We start from the raw sequence: 8,071 nt of genomic DNA, 5'->3' as shown, positions 1-8,071 counted from the left end.
TCCATTTGAACCCCAGAACATGCCTCAGCATTTCTTTTCTCCGTTTGAACCCCAGGAAATGCCTCAGCATTTCTTTTCTCCAATCTCTCGTGATAATTCCGCTGGCAACGTCGGAAATAACACCAAACCACTCTGAGGGCGACATGTCAGAGGGTATACCTTCACAAAAGGAAGGTAGCATGTGTATCTCTTCCTCAGAAGACACCTATAACGACCTCCATTGGCCTCAGCCAGAGTCTAAGGTGACACATGAACAGAAGATAATCCTAAGGACCTCATCCCGGATACAATCTTCAACTCCATCTCTATTTGAACCCCAGAAAATACCTCAGTATCTCCTTTTCTCCATTTGAACCCCGGAATCACGCTGATCGCGTAACGTCCTCTGACTTTATTTCCATCTCCGCCTGATGAAAACATTCCCTCCAATATCGTACTACTGGGGAACACTGCTGATCTGACGTCACGATGCTAAACTCCTCAGAGTAACATCTTCACCATCTGTCTCGCACGACAGAAACCTCCGCCAGTATCGCACTACTGGGGAAATACCTTTGATCAAATCATGAGGCTAAACTCCTCGGAGTAACACCTTCACTGTCTGGCCAAAACCACTTCTCAAACGGTAACCACGGCTTGAGACTAGCTTATGCTTGCAATGATGCATGATTGATTTTTTCTGCGCAATGCTCCATAATCATGGAAATGCTACACGATTATTTATTTTTCTATGCAATATGCCATGCTATTTTTTTTTGATGAATGTATAAAAACGTATCCCCCTCAAGGGACTCTTCTGGGGAGCACGAGATACTCTGCTGAGGAACTCGTCAATTCTCCAATCTCCACCCTGCTGGGGAATACCACTGCTGCTGGGAAAAGGTAACCCTTGCTGGGAAGAACCTCCTTTGCACCCAATCCGCTCGGGAAACCGCTGGGGATAAACACCACCAACGCTCTGTGGGGATACAATAGCTCTTGACTTGCTGGGGAATATCAATCCTGACTCCGCTTCGGGAAAACCCTCACAGATACCTGTTGACTCCGCTGGGGAAACACTCACAAATACTCCGCTGGGGAATAGCAACCTCCAGGCTCAACTGGGGAAACATCAATGCATCACCTGCTGGAGATAACCACCTTGACCCTGCTAGGAAATGCATACCACTCCGCTGGGGACAACCCGTGCAATCCATAGGTAGAATCAACTCAGCTGGAGATGCAAAAACCAGTCCGCTACGGGAACCTGTTCAATCCACAGGTAGGATGAACACTGCTGGAGATATATTTCGTTGAAACCCGCTCCACTCAGGGAGTAGCGACCTTCTGACCTGGCTGCTGAGGAAACATCGTTGTAAACCTGCCGGAGATAACCACCATGACTCGGCTGGAGAAAGTCCACAGACCTTGGATCTGCAGGGGAGCTAGTCTTATGATTCTGTTTGGGGACCTAGCTGGGGAAATGAGAAAAGTTGGTACAAAACACTCGTCGACTCGTCGAACCATGGTATCCACCTCCCAATCTCATATCAGCTTTCCACTTTTGAGAATTCCCAGACTCGTCTGGACCTTTTCTGCTCCATCATCTTGTATTCCAAATCGCCCCGCGCTCGACGAGAACGTACTCCTGGGATTTATACATAATTTCAACCTTTCGACTTTGAAGAGTCTTCTTGGTTAATTCCAAAGGTCGTCGGACGTCTCGTCGTCTCTCCGTCCTTTCTTCATGCACTCGTCCCTGAGCGGACTCTGCGGGGAATTACACACTTTCAAGTCTTCCGACTTTGAAGAGTCTTCTTGATTACCATCAAGGATCGTCGTGTGCCGCAACGTCACTTCGTCATTCTTTCACTGATTCGTCCCCGAGCGAACTCTCTGGGGATTTATTACAATGCTTCCACATCACAACCTGCAAGTGAGTGAAAATATCTAACAGTTCCTGCAAAACAGATCGTCAGATAAAACCGTGCCCCAGGCATGTCAAGATTTCAACACTTGGGTCACTCAACCTTCCAAATAAGATTTCAAGCTTTCAATCTTATAAACATGCATTGGAAGGAACCTGTATGTCTTAAAATGCAAAGATTCTTTATCAAAATAATCGGATGTTTTTGCAATCAAAGCGGTAATGAAAGACAAAAACAAAATTATTTGACTGAATATGCATTTTATTGATTGAGAAAGTGTGGCTCAAATGAGCAATACAAAGGAAGCAATTCCTGAAAAGAGGTAATTGCGCTCAAAAGGAAAAATCTATCCTAATGGCAATGTGAAACCCGTGATCTCATCGAGTTCCAACTCGGTTACACCCCATATGTCCTCAGACTCTCCGTGCTTTCTGCCTTCTGAACAAGACGATTCTGATTGATCCCTACCGGGTATTATCCATGATGCTTCAACCAAAGCAAAACGATCATGCGAGACGCAGTTGTCCGTTTCAATCCCTCTTTTGCCTGAACCGCCCTTTCGGGTTTTCAGTCCACCGGGATACCCATTTTTGCCCAAGTCGCCCTTGTGGGGTTTTCGACTTGCCGGGTGTACATCTTTTCATTTTTATCCCTAATTTTTGCCCGAACCTTTCTTTCTGTTTTTGGTTCACCGGGATGCCCATTTTTGCCTGGACTATTTTATCCTTTTCGTCCAGCGGGTCTCTTTTATACGAAGTATTTTTTAACTGCGTCCGCATTCACAGGGGATGGAAAATCTTCGCCATCCATGGTCGTTAACAACAAGGCTCCACCAGAGAAAACCTTCTTGACCACGAATGGACCTTCATAATTCGGTGTCCATTTGCCCCTTCTATCGTTTTGAGGAGGAAGGATCCTTTTCAGCACCATATCACCTACGTGATATACCCGAGGTCGCACCTTCTTGTCAAAAGCACGCTTCATTCGCTGCTGGTACAACTGCCCATGACAGATGGCTGCTAGCCTCTTTTCCTCTATCAGGCTCAACTCTTCGTACCGGGTCCTTACCCATTCAGCCTCTTGCAATTTCACATCCATCAGGACTCTCAAAGAGGGAATCTGAACCTCAACAGGCAATACAGCCTCCATCCCATATACCAATGAGAACGGAGTTGCCCCAGTAGATACACCGAAGATTAATACCCAGGATACCAGTTTCCTACTCAATCACACCATCGGTGTATTCCAATGTTATCTGGGCAACAAAAGCTCCTTCACCTTAACCTCCCCATCAGACATCAGAATCCGTTCGGATTCAGGGTCAGGCCCCTCCTCCGGGATCGGTTACTCTCAATCTTTCGATTGGAGCACCTCGAGATGTCCTCATCAGGGAACTCAAACTTCATCGATTGATAACCTCAACGGGTTGCTGAGAGATGTAATCAGACAATACACCCCTTAATTGCTTTCTGAGCGGATCACAAATCAATCAACAAACACTTTTGCTCTCTCACAACCCATCCGGTCGATGCTGGCTTCTCAAACACATACTCGATCGGATCCATCTCGGAAATCCACAAAGTGGCATGAATCAGCATATACTGTCTCAGTCAGCGAGCAGCCTATGCCAAAGTACATCAAGTTTTCTCGAACAGTGAATGTATTGTTTCACAGTCGGTAAACTTTTTGCTAAGGTAAATTGCATGCTCTTTTCGACAAGACTCGTCATGCTGACCCACTTCACCTCGTAGACCCCTCGAAGGCCGTCAAATACAGATTAACAATTGCTCCTTCCACAGGAGGTATCAGAATCAGAGGTTCCTGCAACTTATCCTTTTATTCTTCAATGCCCCTTGGCAATCATTATTTCACCTGACCGTTTCATCTTTTTTTTTTCCAACATCTTAAATATAGGTTCGCACGTGGCTGTTAGATAAGATGTGAACCATGACAAGTAGTTCAATCTTTCTAAGAAACCACAAACCTCCTTTTCTATTTTTCCTCGGTTCAGGCGTTTCTCTTATTGTTTTTTCTTTTTTTTTTTTTTTTCTTTTTTTTTTTTTTGCAGGATGAACCTCGATTCCTCCCTTACAATGAACCCCATCGGCTTACCGGCCCGCACTCTGATAGTGCACTTATCTGAATTCAACCTCAGTTTGAATTGTCTTAATCTGTCAAACGACTTGCCCCGGTCAGCCAGATGCCCCACTTCCGTATGGGACTTTGCTATCATGTCGTAGCATTTGATTTCATGACGAATCGTATCGTGAAACAAAGTCACCATGGCTCTCTGATAAGTAGCACCAGCGTTCTGCTTCTCTGGAGGACAGTCTCCTTTCCATGGTAGCTTGTGTGCAACGACACCAGTATCCGACCCTGGCATACCCTGACATGACCAGGTGAAGGCATCCACATGCTCTTTCAACAAGGCTACCATTCAGCTCTCAATTCGCCTCTGAAGCGGCCCCAATTTTCACTTCCTTTCTGACCTTGGCGGTGCTTGGAATTACCACCTTGACTCTCTCCTCGTGTGGTTGAATCACCTTCTCCTCTTGTTTAAACATCCTGGTTAATTCCAGCAGATCACAATCCTCTTCGTCTTCTTCTTCAGCCTGATTGCTCGGATTGTCGAAGTCATATGAGGGGTAACCAAATTGTTATCAACGAGATCCGGAGAATTATTTTTGAATTTTGGGACGAGACAAATCAAAAAAGAAAAATGAAAACAAACATTGCCATTTTTATTTGTTTTTAAACTGCAAAAATAAATGAAAAACAAGGAACACCGCTTTTTGACTGAAAAACATCCATTTATTAATGATGCAGAAAATGCAAATTTATGAACATGAGGTGGCCCTTACAATGAACCATTACGTGTCGGGCAACACGTATGGCTTTCATGCAAATAAGAAAGAAAACAAGAAAAATATTACTCTTCAAGGAGAGTGACCCGGATGATTTCTTCGGCCTTCCAGTTCTGGACTTCCATCCCTGGTGCGCACGGCGTTATCCACCGGTCCATGTCACAGTCGCTGTCAGTGTCTTCACCCATCATGCAGATGTGATCCGGATCCAGCATCCCAGCGCTTGTGAAAGTAACTGACGCCCGACGTCCTCTTCCTCGTCCTGAGCCTCGGCCCGGTTGATATCCAACCCCAAACCTGTCCTTCTTTCTCGGGGACCTCCATCATTTTGCCCCAACCAGGAGCCTCTCCGCTTTTGACCACCTCAGCAGCCTGCTTATATGAAGCGATGGATGATTTCTCTTCCTCCTGCTTAGCAAACAGAGCGTTCTCCACCTTGACGGTTTCGAATGCCTGGCTAGGCGTCTCCCATATTTCTCCATCCATCTCCACGTACTTGAACGAAGATAGGTGGCTGACGAAGATATCCTCCTCTCCGCAGACGGTAACGACTTGACCTCCCCAAACATATTTCAACTTCTGGTGCAAAGTCGATGTAACTGCTCCCGCAGCATGAATCCATGGCCTACCCAACAGGCAACTGTATGTCGGCTGAATGTCCATGACGTAGAAAGTCGACTTGAACACTTCTGGTCCAATCTTCACCGGCAATTCGACCTCCCCAAATACGGCCCGCTTTGACCCATCAAAAGCCCGCACAATTAGATCAGTCGGGGTCAGAATCAGCCCATCACAGTTCAGTTTAGCCAAGGCTTTCTTCGGCAACACATTTAATGAGGAGCCGGTATCAACCAGCACATGCGAAAGCACGGCTCCCTTGCACTCCATTGCAATGTGTAAAGCCCGGTTATGGTTCCTTCCATCTACGGTCAAATCCATATCAGTAAAGCCCAACCCATGGCTAGCATGCACGTTGGATACGACCGTCTCCAATTGGTTGATTGTGATCTCCTGAGGCACATAGGCTTTCTTCAGAATTTTCAATAAAGCCTCCCTATGACCCTCTGAACTCAACAGCAGTGAAAGAATCGAGATCTTAGACGGAGTTTGCTGCAAGTGATCAACCAGTTTATACTCCGACTTTTTGATTATTCTGAGGAATTCTTCAGCCTCATCATCAAATTTATTATCCGACCCCGCAGGCGCCGGTGTCATCACAGGAGTACTTTCATTATCAACCACAGCCTTCCCCTTTGCCCTGGCTAAAGCCTCGGCCTTTTCTTTTTTATCTTTTTCTTCCTCCCCCCTCCTCAGAGTATCGGGAGCAAACAGCCTACCGCTGTGAGTGAAACCGCTGGGACCGGCATTATCCACCTTTAGCACGGTGGTTTCACTAGCAGATGGCTCCTCCAACTTCTCACCATTACAGTACACTTCCCCACCATAATGCCATGGTACGGCATCATCTTTGTCATAGGGAATTGGCCCAGGTACCGTGATGGTAACTGGAGCCTCTTCAGTAAGGTTAGACAAATCCACCGGATCATAATAAATGGTTATGGTGGAGACCTCCTCCTTCTCTTCACCAGCCCTTTCAATCAAGATATCACCATTGTCCATCAGACCCTGGACATGCTTCCTCAGAAGCTCACAACCGTTCACAGAATCCGCGCACTCAGCACACGCGTAACCGCAACCCGGATAAACCCCATTCCTCAACAACTGCCTCTTGACCTCAGTCAAAGGCGTCCTCAGCTGACCAACATCAAACAGCCCAACTCGACTTTCCGCAGAAATGGCATTCACCCCCCTCTGACCATGCACTGGCATGGGATTGGCATTGACATTGGGGGATGGAGCAAAATTAATTGCTTTTGAATCCACTAAATCTTGAACTGTGTGCTTAAAAGCTTTACAGTTCTCAATGTTATGCCCAGGCGCACCTGAGTGGAATTCACACTTAGCATTCTCGTCATAGCTGGCTGGCCTTTGATCAGGTCTCAAAGGTGCCAGAGTTCTGGTCTGCACAAGGCCCAAATCTTGCAGCTTCTTAAACAAGAAAGCATAGCTCACCGGAGGCCTATCAAATTGTCGGTCCTGTGCTCTTCCCCGGACTTGATAACCAGCCCTTTGCTGTCTCTGCTGAAAGGGTTGTTGTCTCTGTTGCTGTTGCTGCTGCTGTGGTTGTGCTGATTGAGGCTCAGCAGGGATTGTTACCGCAGCATTGTGCTGGAAGTAACGGTCCCTACCGGGTCCTCGCTGAGTATACACGGCGCTGGTATCGCCCTCTTTCTTCCTCTGCCCACTACTGTTACCAAATGGTTTCTTCGAGCCTGAAGGAGACGCGGATGTATTACCCTGAATCATGCCTAATTTCAACCAACTCTCAATCCGCTCTCCAGCTACCACGATATCGGAGAAATTGGTGACAGGACAGCCCACCATTCTTTCTGCAAACGGCCCCTGCAGGGTCCGCATAAACAAGTCCGACATCTCGCGATCAACAAGAGGAGGTTGCACCCTCGCAGCCAGTTCTCTCCATCTTTGGGCATACTCCTTAAAGCCCTCATTGTGCTTTTGAGACATACCCTGCAGCTGGGTACGACTCGGAGTCATATCTGCGTTGAACTGGTATTGCTTGAAGAAAGCATCTCCAAGATCTTGCCAACTTTTGATGTCAGTAGATTTCAGCTTGGTATACCACTCCAGGGAGCCTCCGGACAGGCTGTCCTGGAAAAAGTACATCCATAGTTTCTGATCTGCCGTGTACGCAGAGATCTTGCGGACGAATGCTTGGAGATGAGTTTCCGGGCAGGAACTACCATTGTACTTGTCAAACGCCGGCGCTTTAAACTTCTGAGGGATCACAATCCCCTCCACCAGCCCCATGTTGGACATATTCACCACCCCCGGCGTGGCATAACTCTCCAAGACCTTTATTTTCTCAGCCAGTAGCTGAATTTCCTTGTTCTGAGGAGGAATGTTGTAAGGAACAAAAGGCTCGTTCTGCATAGAAAATTGGTCAGCCTCCCTGTCTTCCTCCTGATCTTCGTCAAAACCATAGAACGGAGGCACAAAATTGTCCTTCATATTTTGACTAGGCCCAGGTGGACCACCAGCATTGTTCACCAGACCAACTGTTGTTCTCTTTCCACCATCGCGAGATCCCGGCCCTTGGTTGGAGACTCCATCCAGGTTGACCCCACTGTTTACTGCAGAAACCCGCTCGAGTTTCTCAACCTTGTCTGCCAGAGCCTTCTGACCAATGGCAAAGCCTTGCATTATATTGATCAGCTCGTT

Source organism: Lathyrus oleraceus, chromosome 1 (assembly GCF_024323335.1).
Source record: "Lathyrus oleraceus cultivar Zhongwan6 chromosome 1, CAAS_Psat_ZW6_1.0, whole genome shotgun sequence".
NCBI classification, from domain to species: domain Eukaryota; kingdom Viridiplantae; phylum Streptophyta; class Magnoliopsida; order Fabales; family Fabaceae; genus Lathyrus; species Lathyrus oleraceus.
Note: the sequence above shows the minus strand (reverse complement) of the source record.